The sequence below is a fragment of the Perognathus longimembris genome, chromosome 6, assembly GCF_023159225.1.
Source record: "Perognathus longimembris pacificus isolate PPM17 chromosome 6, ASM2315922v1, whole genome shotgun sequence".
In the NCBI taxonomy this organism is placed as follows: Eukaryota; Metazoa; Chordata; class Mammalia; order Rodentia; family Heteromyidae; genus Perognathus; species Perognathus longimembris.
In genome coordinates, this window is record NC_063166.1 from 7,896,657 (window position 1) to 7,911,017 (window position 14,361).

Sequence of the window (14,361 nt, forward strand, 5' to 3'; positions counted from 1 at the left end):
TCAGTCTCCTGAGTAGTTAGAATTACAGATGTGAGCCACCGGCACCTGGCAAGGATTCAACTCTTAACAAGGAGAAATACTCTGCTGACCCACACCAGCAAACTTCCCTGGAACCACCCCCTGACAGAGACCCCATACATAACCACTCACAGTGTGAGGGGTGGGCTGGAAGCATGTCTGCAGCTGTCTAAGTGTGCTGGAATCTTCTGGAGGATGCCAGATGCCCATGTGCATTTGCAACATGGGTCCTTCAGGAGGTGGGTGCTGCCAGAGCTATTTCTAGAAGGGCTTCCAAGAGCCAAGGCTGAGTTATACTGACTTTCTTTTTTCCTTTTCTTTGTTTTTTGGTGGTTTGGACTTAGGCCCTCCCTCTTCTTTAGCTTGCTTGCTTGGCTGGCACTCTACCACTTGATCAGTGTATCCAGCATGACTTTTTGCTGTTGAATTTGGAGATGGAGTCTCTCAAATTTTTCTGTCCTGGCTAGGTTCAAGCATCAAACCTCTGGATCTTAGCTTCCTGAGTATGGACAATTACAGGCATGAGCTACAGATGTCAGGCTTACATTGATGGATATTGTCCAAATTCCTACGTGTGTTCCAGGACTTGTATGTGAAGGAGGGATGACCTCAAATATGGACAAGAGGGGGATTTACTTGAGTTACATGGAAATCAAGTCCCCTTGCTCTAACCCTTTCATTAGAAGTCTGTCCCTATAGGAGACGCCCAGCAAAACCTTCAGAAATATGAACTAACATGGTGTGAGAAGGAAAAGGAAGAGGAGGAGGAGGAAATATAGAGAGGAAGAGGAGAAAGAGGAGAGGTGGAGAAGGAAGAGGAGGTCACAAGGAGAAGGAGAAAAAGAGGGAGAAAAGGAGGAAGAGAAAGAAGAGGAAAGAAGGAGGAGGAAGAGATGATGAAAGGGGGAAAAGGAGAGAAAGCAAAGAATGATGGTTTAGCATCCTTCACTCTAACAGGGAAGCTGACACAAAAGTAGATCAGAAAAAGCCTGACCAGCCAGCTCTGGCTGAGGAGGGAATGAAAATGGCGACCTCCAGGGGCAGGGGCAGGCTCCTGGCTGATCTCAGTCTCGCCTCTCCTAGCAGTAGAGGCAGAAGAGCTAGAACCAAGTCCTGCATCCCAAGAGTATTTCTATGGCAACCACACACCACCATCTGGGACACCTTTCCCAGATTCCTAGAAAAACAGCCTGCCTATCTATAGGCTCCTTCTTGAGGGTCAGGCAGGTCACAAGATGTAACATAGTGGCGGAAAGGAGAAAGAAAATCTGAAAAAGAGACAGAAGTGAACAAGAGTTCCAAGCCCAAAGACAAGTTCCCGCGGACCTCGGTCAGAAGACGCAGGACTACGAGTCCCGTCGTGCCTAGCGGGACTTCAAGTAAGGACTACGCTTCCCAGCGGGCGCCGCGGCAGGCGGGCGGAGGCGGGGCGGACCGCGGGGCGGAGTCGGCCGCGGGTGGGGGTGGGGGCCGGTGCTGCCCTCTGCCGGGCGCGGCGGGAAGTGGGCGCTGAGTGACAGCCGGAGCCCGGGTGCCGGGCGCGGGGCTCGGTGACAGCAGAGGCGGCTGCTACGGGCGGGACGCAGGGAGCGGCGTCGACGCGGACGGCGGCGGGAAGTGCGGACGGGGGCGGGCCTCCCCGGTGGCGCGCAGCCCGAGGAGCCCGGGAGCGGGCGGTGAGCACGGCTCGCGGGTCCGGGCACCCCAACTTGGGACAAGTTGCCGGAACCTGCAGGCGCCGGCGGCGGACAGATTGACCTTCAGGGCGGAGGTGAGCGGGCCCGGGGGGCCGGGAGCGAGCGGGGCGGGGAGCCGGGGACCCCCGCCCCAGGCCGCCTCGGCTTGCGTCGCCCGGGTCCCGGGACAGGTGGGCGGGTGGGGGGTGCGGGCGGGCGGGCGCGGGGCGGGCGCGCGGAGCGTGGCGGGCGGGCGGGCGGGCGGGCGCGGCGCGGCCCGGAGCCCCTCGCCCCTCCCTCGGCCCGGGCCGGGGGCGGCTTCCCGGCGACCTTATATAACCGGGCGGGAGGCGCCGGGCGCGCTCGGGCCTGGCGGGCCCGCGAGCCGGCGGGGCGGGCGGTGAACTTGGAAAGTTTGTGGGGCGCCCGGGCGCGGCGCCGCGCGGCGGGGGCGGGGGTCGGAGGCCGGGGAGGTGTGCGGGGTCCGGCCGCGGCGGCGGCGGGGGAGTGGGAGGGCCGGGCGGCGCCCCGCCCCGGGGGCCGGGCTGCGGCGGCGGGGTGGGGGGGCGCCCGCCCTCCCTTCCTGCCCGCCCGCCCTCCCCCGCGCCCCGGGAAGCCGCCGTCCCCGCGCCGACCACCGCCACCTCGGTATTCTTTTCCCGCCTTGCGTGACTCCGTGACCCCAGGAGACCCCAGCCCCGCCGCACCCCGCGCTCGCTCCCCGCCCGTGTGGGGCTCGAACCCGGGAAGACGCGCGCCCCGTCCCCGCGTCGCGGCCGTCCAGCCCCGAGCTGCCCGCCCCGCACCCGGCGCCGACACTCCCCCCCCCACCCAGTCGGCGGCTCGGCGCCTCCGCCGAGGGACCCGGCCGGTGCCACCCACCCGGGTCCCCGCCCCTCGACCCTTTCCGGAGCCGGGGCTGGCTTCACGCACGGCCGCCCCGAGCGGCTCCGGGCTGCGCGAGCAGGTTCGCGCCGCAGCCGCCCGGGCGCCCGGCCTCGCGCCCCGGGAGGGAGGGCGGGAGGGCGGAGGGCGGGAGGGCGCCGGGCGGGGCTCGTCTGCGTCCGCGCCCGCGCCCGCGCCGGCCGAGCCCTGGCCCCCGCCCGCCCCTCGGCCCGGCCCGGCCCGGCCCGGCGCTGCCCGGCCCTGCGGTCCCCGCGGGGAGCGTCGGCCCTTTCCCTCCCGCCCCAGCCCCGAGCGGGGGTGCTCAGGCGAGCCGGGAAGGGGACCAGGCCGCTGGGACGTGGCCTCGGGCCCCTGCGCCCGCCCTGGCCCAGATTCCGCCGGCCCAGACTTGGCACCCCTTTGGGGCGATTGGGGGTGCGGCGGAGGCCGGGCTCCGGTTTCCTCTAGGGCAGCCAGGTGCCGAGGCTGTCAGATCGGAACGCGGACGCTGGGCTCCGGGGCCTGTTCCCTCCAGACAGGCTGCCAGGCCCGCCGGGAGCCAGCCCCCGGCCCCTGCCCGCCGACGGCGCCCAGTCCGGGGACGCCGAGCCAGCAGTACTTACTGGCAGGCCAGGAAAGGCAGCCGAAGGGAAAGTCAGAGATTGTGCGTTTAGCCTGCCTCGGTTTCCCCAGCCTTGGAGGAAGATCGCATCTCCCCTCGCCTTCCTTCTGCCGGCCTCCCGGGAGGGGATGGGGGTAGTGGGGGGTAAGGAAGGGCCGGGCTGTTTGGGATGACAAGACTTCCCAGGGGGGAACCCGAGAGGCTTCTAGAGCGCACACTGCCTGTGGCAGCGGGGTGTCACTCAGATGTGAGGGGTGCGGAGCCAGCCCCGTTGGTTCCAGGTCCCATGGAGCAGGTGCAGGGAACGACCCCGTGGGGCCCCCAGAGGAGCCCCCCGCTGGGCCTGGTGACTTAGAGCCAGGGGTGGGCCTGGGCAGGCCGGAGCTCACGCAGCCGCTGGTGGAGTGCCCACGCCCCCCGGCATCTTGCCCCCCCGCCCCCCCGCCGGTTTCCAGGGTGGGAAGTAGGTGGGAGGGGGACTCCACCCCTCCCGCGGAGCCGTCCTTTGAGGGTCTGGCTTCGGGCCACGCGCCCCGCGGAGGGGAGGGGGTGCTGTTAATGGTTGTAATTGCCAGGCGCTGGGGGTTTATGGAGTTACTTAGCACCTGCCCCCACAGGGAGTGGCCCAGCCACCCCCCTGGTGGAAGCTGTTCCTTTTCCAAATCAGCGGGGTTTCTGCAGGCTGCCGGGGTTTCCCCTGACCGCAGCTGGCAGGAAAGCCAGGTTGGGCCTTTGTCCTGGGGATGGAGGGCAGTCAGCACTTGGGGCCCGGCTTGGGGCTGCTCTGGAGATGACAGTGGAAATCGGGTTGGCCTCCGGTGATGGGGGGCAGGGAGAGAGTTCAGGTCGGCCGAGCTGCCAGAAGCCTCCCCCTCCTCTGCTGGGAGCCTGCGTGCAGGGCCTGGGGGGGGGGGGGCGGGGCCGGGACCCACCCCTCCACCTGTGGGCTCCGGTGAGGAGGGAGGGCGGAGCAGGGCCCAGGCCTGGTCAGGGCGGTTCGTTGGGGTGGTCAGGTGTTTATGGGAATGGGGGACCCTCTGTGTAGATGCTTCCCTGTGCAAGCGTCCTTTTAACAGTATCACGTCTAATAAACAGACATGTATTGTGTGTTAACCCTTTGATGTAGGAATTACTGCTTCCAGTATACAGACTCAGAGAAGCCAAGAGCGTGTCTGAAAATCACAGAGCCTGCAAGTGGCAGGATTGGGGTTTAACCCAGGTCCAACCAACCAACTCCAAAGTCCAGGTTCTTAATCCCTAAAGAATCCACCTCATGATTCTCCAGGCATTCTCTTTGGAAAGGTGGGAGGTCGGGGTGGGGAGGACACCTTTCTTTTGCTTAGGTGGGGTTTCCTGCCTCCTGGTGGAGCCTCTGACCTTGGTGAACAAAGGGCCCTTCCTTGGGGACATCTGCCTGCCTGGTGGGGGGGGGGGCTCCGTTCTGGAGGAGCTCCCCAGCTGCTTAGCAAAGAGAAGGGGGCATTCCCACCCCCCCCACCCCCCATGTCTTCCCAGCCCAGTTTTGTGCCCTGGACTTCACACCCATTAGCCCTCGGGACAGGGACGCCCTCAGTGGGCCCACGCTTCACCAGACGTGGGGGAAAGGCTGTGGGGACCCCACACTGTCTGCTGGGCCTGAGGTTCCCGCGGAGCCCAGCCACCTTCGGTGTCCCCTCCAGAGCAAACCTGCAGTGCTCTGCCCGAGGTCCAGGAGGGCTGGCAGCCCTCAGAAAGGGAAGGGCGTGGGCAGGAGGACAGCTGGGATCCACAGAGCGGAGTGGGCAGTTTCTTGGGATAAACCCACAGCCTCTCTGTACCAAGCACTGAGCCAGGAGTCACCCCGTCAGGTTGAGTGGATGCTGTGGGACTAGCCCTGCCACTTACCACACGGTATAACCATGCTTAGCTCCAGCGTGCCTCCGTTTCTACACTTTAAAAGTACAGAGTAGAGGCAGGGCCGGTGGCTTATGCCTGTAATCCTAGCTACTTGGAGGTGGAGATGGGGGTGAGTGGGTCATGATTCTAGGTCAGCCCAGGCAAAAAGTTCACCACAGATATCCCGTCTCAACTAATTGGAAGCTAAGCACAGCGGCATGCAGCTAGATAGCTCTGTGGGAAGCGCACACAGGAAGGTCATGGTCCAGGCCAGGCAACATGGAGACCTTATTTGAGAAATAACAAAAGCAAAAAGGGAGGCTGGGAAGGTGGCCTCGTGGTAGAGTGCTTGCCTAGCATGCACGAAGCCCTGGGTTCGATTCCTCCGTACCACAGAAACAGAAAAAGCTGGAAATGGCACCGTGGCTCAAGTGGTAGAGTGCTAGCCTTGAGCAAAAAGAAGGTCAGGGACAGTGCTCAGACCCTGAATTCAGTCCCCAGGATTGGCAAAACAAAAAGGCAAAAGGGGTTGGAAGTGTGGCTCAAGTGGTAGAGCACCTGTCTGGCAAGTGCAAGGCCCTAAGTTCACATCCCAGTACCACAAAAAAGAAATAAAAGTAGTAGCTTCCTAAGAGTGAAGTCCAAGTTCATTGATGCACAACACATTTGGAATAACACATCTTTAATTTTCTTTTTTTTTTTTTGCCACTCCTGGGGCTTGGACACAGCCTGAGCACTGTCCCTGGCTTCTTTGTGCTCAAGGCTAGCACTCTACCTCTTGAGCCACAGCGCCGCTTCTGGCTTTTCCCATATACATGGTGCTGAGGAATGGAACCCAGGGCTTCCTGTATTTGAGGCAAGCACTCTACCACTAGGCCACTTTCCCAGCCCATGTTTAACTCTTGTAACTCATTTCCTCATCTCCTATTCCAGTGAGGAAACGGAAACGGGCAGAGGGAGCTCCCGGAGAGGGCTGCAGACTGGGTTAGAGCTGGCCTCCCTGCCCCGCCCAGGGCTGTGACGTCACCGAGGGCGGAAATCAAATCCCAGTGATAAGGGGGGGGGGGCGGTCTGAGACTTATCTTTGCCCACAGGAAATGATTTACTGCGGCTGAGATCAGAGGGCAGCTGAGAGGCAGAAGCTAAGGCTGGTCATCTGGACACTTTCTGTCTGTCTTCTTTTTTTCCCCACTTAGTGCTGTTAGGTGCATGCTAGGCAAGCACTGTATACTGAGCTGTCCCAGCCCCTGTCTTATGTGTGAGCCTAAGGAGGAGGAAAAGGAGGGCTGGCCACACCCGTGCCTTGCCCAGCTCAGTCGGGGACAAGCCAAGCCACCTTGTTGGTTCCTGTAGAGTGGAGGTCCCAAAGCTGGGTGTGAGGATAGGAAGAACACCCCAGGAATTCCCGGCGATGCGCTGCCTAGAAACTCACAGGCCACAGCCCTCTCTGGGCCCCTCTTCTGTAAGGCCTTTGCCTTCCAGCTGCCAGGTTCCCTGGCTGGGATCCCCACCCCCACCCCCACCCCCAGTATCTGGAAGACAGCCGTGAATACACAGGCCGCATAGTAAGTCTTGGTGGAGTGGATCCATGTAGGCAAACTAAGTCCCTATGACGTGCCCAGGAAGGCAGGTATTGGATTGCTGTCGGAGTCATATTTATGAGGACATAAAGGATGCTTTACCCATGGTGTCTACCCTACAGGTGCTTCTTCATCTAATGCTTGGGGCCTCGCCCCCGGCTGCCAGCGTCCTGAGCTCGGCCACACCTCCACTGCCTTGGGGCTCAGCCTGCACCCCCTCCCTCCCCCAGCGCTGCCCACGGGTCTGTGGGGGCAGGGGTCCTGTTTGTTTGCTATGGGAAGCGACAGCCTGTCCTCTGCCTTGTTTATAATTGGTTTGGGGACAACACCTGCTCAGCCCCTTGTAGGGTTCAGGGAGGTGGGAAGTAGAACAGGGCTCCCAACAGGGATTCAGACCTCAGAGAGAGAAGGGGGGGCAGCAGGTACTAAGTGAACACAGCCATGGCCCTGAAGAGCATGCCTTCTGTTCACTTCTTTTTTCCTCCTCCTCCTTCTCCTCCTCCTCCACCTCCTCCTCCTCCTCCTCCTCCTCCTCCTCTTCCTCCTCCTCCTCCCCCCTCCTCCTCCTCCTCCCCCCCCTCCTCCTGTCCGTTATAGGACTTGAACTCAGGGCCTGGGAGCTGTCCCAGTACCTCTTTATGCTCAAGGTACCACTTGAGCCACAGTGCCACTTCTGGTTTTTGAGTGGTTAACTGGAATTAAGAGTCTCATGGGGACCTCTGTGCCCTGGCTGGCTTCGAACCTTGGTCCTCGGATCTCAGTAGCTGAGTAGCTAGGATCACGGGCGTGAGCCACCAGCGCCGGCTTCTGTTCACCTCTTGCCAGCCTGGAGAGCTTGACTAGTGGGGTGTGCCCCCCACAGACCCAGAAAGGGGGCCTGCATTGTTCCTTGGGGGCTCTCAGCCACTGCAGCTGGCTCTAGAGCCTTTCTAGAAGTTCTAGAGGCTTATAAGGGTAAGGGGAGGCCCCTAGCCGTCCACCCGCTGCTTGGAAGCCCTGGGGCCTTGGTGGGAGTTATGGACGCCCCTCCCCTCCAGCACTCTCCCCCAGCCCTGCCTCCCCCTCCGTTGTTTCCATAGCACCTGCCTCTCCTGCTCTGTTCTCCCTCCCTCTTTCCTTCCCTCCTTCTCTCCTTCCTCCCTCCTTCTCCCCTTCTCTCCATCCTGCCCATCCTGCCTGTCCTTGCTTGCTTGCTTGCTTGCTTTTGTGTCAGCACTAAGGCTTGAACTCAGGACCTGAGCACTGTCCCTTAGCTTTTCCCACTCAAGGATGGCGCTCTACCACTTGAGCCACAGCCCCACTTCTGGCTTTTTTGCTTGCTAACTGGAGATAAGAATGTCAAGATCTTCCTTGCTCTGGCTGGCTTTGAACCATAATCCTCAGATCTCAGCCTCCTGAGTAGCTAGGATTATATTATATAATCTAGATTATATAGCCATGGGCGCACCCAGTCCCTCCCTTCTTCCCTCCCTCCCTTCCTCCCTTCCTTTCTCTTGTGACTGTCCTTGGGCTTGAACTCAGGGCCTAGGCACTGTCCCTTGGCTTTTGTGTTTAAGGCCAGGGCTCTACCACTTGAGCCATAGCTCTACTTATGGTTTTGGTTTTTTTTTTTTTGCCAGTCCTGGGGCTTGGACTCAGGGCCTGAGCACTGTCCCTGGCTTCTTTTTGCTCAAGGCTAGCACTCTGCCACTTGAGCCACTGCGCCCCTTCTGGCCATTTTCTGTATATGTGGTGCTGGGGAATCGAACCCAGGGCCTCATGTATATGAGGCAGGCACTCTTGCCACTAGGCCATATCCCCAGCCTTGGGTTGGTTTGTTTGTTTGGTGTTAGTTGGGGATAAGAGTCTCACAAACTTTTCCTGATGGGGTTGCTTTGAACTGTAATCCTCAGATCTTACCCTCCTGAATAGCTAGGGTTACAAGTATGAGCCACTGGCACCCAGCTTCTTTTATGACTAGTAGGGGCGATGTTGTTGCAAGAAGATCCTTGCATGAGCTTCCTGGTACTTTAATACATACATTTCTTCAGTGTCTCTTCCCATTCGTGTATGTGTAACAACCAGGGCTTGAACACAGCTTTCTTGTTCTTGGCTGGTACTCTACCACCAGAGCCATGCCTCTCTCTTCCAGCATTCTGCTGGGTATTTGGAGATAGAGTCTTAACTTTTCTGCCCAGGCTGGCTTTGAACTGAGATCCTTCGTATCTCAGCCTCTTGAGTAGGTAGGAATATGGGTGGTAGATGCCTGCCCCTGGTGTCCGTCAGTGTTTTAAGTGGTTGTACCAGTCCTCCCTGGTGGCTTGTCGTGAATCCTCTTGTCCGGTATCCTGTCAGTCCTAGGTGTTGTTAGACTGATTTCTGCCATGCTTTCGGTGTGTAGCTGTGTCTCCCCATGGGTGTAATTTACATTGCCGTTGTCATCTTTTTCTTGTGGCGGTGCTGGGATTTGAACTTCACAGTAGCTAGGCAGGTGCTCTACTCCTTGAGTCATACCTCTGGCCCTTTTAGATCTGAGATAGGGTCTTGATTTTTGCCTGGATTGCAATCCTTGACCTGTGCTTTCTGTGTAGCTAGGATGACCACCCAGCTCTTGATTGAGATGAGCTTCCAAGAACTTCCTGCTCCAGCAGGCATGGGACGTGATTCTCCAACTCAGCTCTTGAGTAGCTCAGATTACAGACATGTGGCTCCTCTTCTGTGAGGGTCTATTTTTGTATGTTCACTAACACGCATCATGTAGTCAAATGGTGGCATACGCCATTGACTCTGTCTGCATCTATTGAAAATACTTGGAAGAAAATGAATGGCCAATCAACCTTCCTTCCTTCCTTCCTTCCTTCCTTCCTTCCTTCCTTCCTTCCTTCCTATCTTTCTCTTGACTCTACCATTTGAGCCACAGCTCCACTTCTGGCTTTTGGTGGTTAATTGGAGATACCAGTCGTACGGGCCTTCCTGCCTGGGCTGGCTTTGAACCATGATCCTCAGATCTCAGCCTTCTGAGTGCCTAGGATGACAGGCGCGAGCCACCAGCACTGGCACCAGCCAGGCTTTTCATTTCATTATTCCCTCAACAATACAGTGTAACTACTGTTCACACCATGCTAACCTTGCCTTAGGGGACCTGGAGGTCATTTAAAGTCTATGATTTTATGCAAACACCATACACTTTCTAGAAGGGATTCACACATCTATAGATTTTAGTACCCAGGGAGAGTCTTGCAGCCATTCCCCGAGGAATGCCAAGGGGTGGCTGTATAAGCAATTCTGGAGGAAAGAGGCTTATATTAGGGGTGCCCCAAAACGTCTTACCGATGGGCATCTACCATCAAGAGAATCAAGAGACCACTGGAATGCTGCCAAGGGACTGGCGTGTGGTTTGGGCGTGGAAGGGTGACAGACAGTGCCTACCAGGGGAGCAGCCTCTTCCCTGAGGTGTGGAGCCCCCAGAAGGCCCTCCCCAACCCCCATCCCCACCTCAGCACAGGGGAGGGAGGAGCCTTCTGCATGTGCAGCTGCCAAGTGAGTCTGGATGTAGCCGTCTGTAATAGAGCGCTGGCCTCCAGCTGCCAGGCCGTTAGAGCAGCAACTCTCCCCTGGGAGTGAAGGGCCACCCCACAGGACACTTGGCATCTTCTGATGGCGTTGGCTGAAGCTGCCGATATCATAGAGCGCACAGGACCCCCCCACACACCCCTAGGCCGTGGTGACAGTGCAACGGAGGTGGAAAACTAACTTAGGGCAAGAGGCAGGCTTTGAGCCTCAGTCTCCTCGTCTGCAAAATGGGTTAGCAAGGTTGCTGCCTCTCCCCTTCACGAGGGTGAGGCTGGGTCCAGGGGACGGAGTGGGGGTGGGGGGGGCGCATGGCCACTGTGTAGCAGGGCAGCAGGGCTTCCTCCTCCCTGACCACAGCTGTCTGCGCCGCGCTGGTGGCATCAGCTGATGAGCTGGCCGGGTCTCTGCCTGGGTCCTCCCCTCTGACAGCTGTAGGGAGTCGCCCTGAGGCCCTCAGACTTTCGACGAGGGCTACAGAATTGAGGGGCTCTCCAGGAACCCGGGGGGCCCTGGGGGAAGCCACTGCTGACTTTGTCCTGAGCTGGATGGGAGTCCAAGGTTGTGGGGGTGATAAGAGGTGCTTATCACAGTCCTTATCTGAGGCCCTGGGGCAGGTCGGGGCCTGAGGGCAGTGTGGGGGCTTCTCCGCTCGCCCGGCTCCTGGAGGCCAAGCCTGGGCCCATCCTTGCTGGGCCTCTCTGACCTCCTGTTCATTCCTCCTTCCCCTTGGCCTCTTTCTTCAGCTCTAGGAGTGAGGCCTGGCTAACCCCCTCTCCCTCCTCCTTCCTGCACTGAACAACGTGCCCACAACTTGGAGCCCGCCTGCTCTGGAGTATTTGCCTGCAAAGATGGGGGTCCTCCTACCCCACGGGACCATCAGGCTGTGGATGGTGAAGGACTCATGGAGATCTCATGCGTAGCCGGAACGCTTTCCCACGGGTGTCTGAGCATGGTGGGGGGCGGGGTTCTCTCCAGAGCTTGGCGCGGGGATGACATTTGGTCTCTTGCGTGACATTTTCCTTGCGTGTCCTGGGGCCCGAGCACTGCCCCTTAGCTCTTTTGTTCAAGGCTCTGCCACTTGAGCCACAGCCCCACTTCTGACTTTTTGATGGTCAATTAGAGTGAAGCGGCTCATGGACTTTGCTGCCCGGGCTGGCTTAGAACCTCAGTCCTCAGATCTCAGCCTTCTCCCGAGCAGCCGGGATGACAGGCGTGAGCCGCAGGGGCAGACGGGTTTCTCGTTTCAAGGAGATTACAGAAACACTGTGCGATGGGTGCGGAGGCCCAAGGCCAGAGCCAGTGGGGACGGCGGGTGCTGGGAAGGACCTGGGTGAGGGGTGGCCTGCCCCGGCCCGGTGAGATGCAGACTCCTTGGCAATTTCTGCCACTCTCCCCGTCAGGGCCTGGGGCTCTGGAGGTCGGGCTGAGGCGGAGCTGAGAGGCCTGGGGCCTGGAGCTGCTCCCGGCTGGTGAGATCGGAGCAGGTTGGCTGTGTGTGTGTGTGTGTGTGTGTGTCTGTCTGTCTGTCTGTGAGGCCCCCTCCCTCCCTCTCTGTGCTCTGAGTAATCCTCCGCCACATTTGCAGCTCCCAGGAGATTGTGCAACTTCCTCTGCGGCCGAGGTGCAGGGGCTGGGTGAAAAAAACAGCACTGGGGAAAATGAGGAAATGGCCAGGGTTGGTGGAGGCCTGGCCCAGGGCTCCCTCCCCCCCGGCAGAGCTGGGTACAGGGGCCTCCTTTCAGGGTCTGCCCTCTTGCTGGGCACTGTGCATGCATACCTGTGTGTGTGCGTGTGTGTGCACGTGTGTGAGCAAGTGCAGGTGAAGCGGCTTGGGGTGCGGGGGACGTGGGGGAGTGGGGGCGAGTGATGTCAGGTGGGGAAGGGAGCCACTGAAGCAGAGCAGGGCTGGGTGCAGGAGGCCCAGGGGCAAGGCCAGGCCCAGGCTCGGAGAGAAGCATGGGGTGGTGGGGGAAGCACAGGGAAATCAGAAGTCTGGCTAGGCTCATGCCTCAGCCTCCCCCTCTCCTCAGACTCACGTTGAAGTTCTGATGATACGCTTCGTGTGGAGCCCAGACTACCGGACTCGGCCGTGTAGCTTGTCTATAGTGTGGCTCGGGATCCTCGTCTGTAAAGCGAGTTGACGTCGGTAGTGTTCACATGAGTGGGGTGCGGTGGAGCACACCTGTCATCCCAGCTACTTGAGGTGAAGGACCGAGGTTGGAGGTTCACCTCGGCAAACACGCTCATCGAACTGGGCTTCCACGGCTCGCACCTCTAACCCCCAGCTCCTCAGGAGGTCGACATCCGAGAACTGAGGTTAGAAACCAGAGCCGGCAGACAGATCCCCAAAACTCCTATCTCCCATCCACCAGCAAAATGCCACAATCGGAGGCATGGCTGAAGTGGTAGGGTGCCAGCTGTGGGTGAAAAACAACCGAGCCAAGAGCCCAAGTCCCTGAGCTCAATTAAGCCCCAGTGCTGGAACACACAAGAAAGAAAGGGAAAAAAAACAAGTTATTCATACCCCATCTCAACCAATTAAACAAACAAACAAAAAGCTGATGCAGTGGTATGCACTTGTCACCACAGATGCCACGCAGTGGGAGCAGTTGCCGGACTGGAGAGCGCAGGGCCGGGGTTGTGAGCATGCTGTCTTGAAGTTCAGGCAGGCCTGGCTCTGAGTTCTCTGAGTGACTCCCAGCCTCAGTCTCCTACCTGAGAAATCATACGCTACATAGTGAGACACACAGATGCTTCTCATCATGGCTGCCCCGTGTTGGAGCTTGTATGGCCCACAAATGAGGTTAGCTGTATCTGACGTCCCCCCTCCCCCGCTCCTGTGCCCCAGTGCCGGGGAGGGAGGATGGGTTGACCCACCGTGCCAGACGCCTCCCACAGGCCTGGCTCTGAGTATTTGGCAAGCAGGTGACATTAACAGGTGCCTGTCGCAGGGAGCATTATGGGCTGGGCAGGGGATTTGGCTGCCCTGAGTTTGGCAGATGTCCTTGAGGGTCAGGCCGACTCACTGGACCCTGATCTGGTCATGAAATCAGCGTAGCAGGTCTTCATGAGCCACATTTGTATGTGTGTGTGCCGGTACTAGAGCTCGAAGTCAGGGCCTTGAGTTCTTGCTTGGCTCCTTCCTGCCATACTGGTGCTCTACCACTTGAGTCACATCTCTACTTTCAGCCTTTGCTGGTTAATTGGAGAAAAGGAGTCTTACTGCCTGGGCTGGTTTTTTTTTTTTTTTTTTTTTTTTTGGCCAGTCGTGGGCCTTGGACTCAGGGCCTGAGCACTGTCCCTGGCTTCTTCCCGCTCAAGGCTAGCACTCTGCCACTTGAGCCACAGCGCCGCTTCTGGCCGTTTTCTGTATATGTGGTGCTGGGGAATCGAACCTAGGGCCTCGTGTATCCGAGGCAGGCACTCTTGCCACTAGGCTATATCCCCAGCCCGCCTGGGCTGGTTTTGAACCTTGATTCTCAGACCTCAGCCTCTTGGGGAGCTGGGATTACAGATGTGAGCCATCAATGCGTGACTTCCAACCTTTTTTTTTTTTTTTTGGTCAGTCGTGGGGCTTGAATTCTGGGCCTGGGCGCTGTCCTTGAGCCCTTTAGCTCAAAGCTAGAGCTCTACCACTTTGAGCCACAGCACCACTTCTGGTTTTCTGGTGGTTAGTTGGGGATAAGAGTCTCACAGACTTCCTGAATTTGAGATCCTCAGATCTCAGCCTCCTGAGTAGCTAGGATTACAGGCGTGAGCTACCGGCTCTGCCAGCTCCGGGCAACCTTTTTAAAAAATTGAATAGAAGAGAAAATACCCAGGTGGGTCATATAGTGTTATTGGTAGTTGCCAGGTCTGGTTCAGTGGAGGCAGAGGGCGGGGATGGTCCGGGAGGGTTTCCTGGTGATGGTGATGCGGGAGGGGGGGAGGGGCTGGTGAGAGGAGGCATTGCCTGGCATGGATGGTTGGTGCTCGTAGAGGGCACCAGGGCCAGGGCCGGCAGGAGGTGCCCCTGTGCGTTAGAGCAGAGGCTTGGGTGGTGACGTCCACAGGGCATTTGTGGAGGGCTGGGGGAGGGGGTGGGCAGGGAGAGGAGGATTCAGGCTCACAAACCTGCCCTCGCCATTGGGCTCTATCTGTGTTGCAACCCTCT

General features: G+C 58.9%; 1 protein-coding gene across 2 annotated transcripts in view; it reads left to right on the forward strand.

Annotated features, from left to right (window-relative positions):
• Window positions 1–1,537: 1,537 nt before the first annotated feature.
• Tfeb (transcription factor EB) overlaps window positions 1,538–14,361 on the forward strand; it is a 41,098-nt gene continuing 28,274 nt past the window's right edge. Inside the window, exon 1 of one of the 2 annotated variants that reach the window (XM_048347782.1) lies at window positions 1,538–1,795. The gene's annotated coding sequence lies outside the window, so the exon portion shown is untranslated. The remainder of the gene's footprint in view (window positions 1,796–14,361) is intronic. The other variant, XM_048347781.1, reaches the window with a different exon arrangement.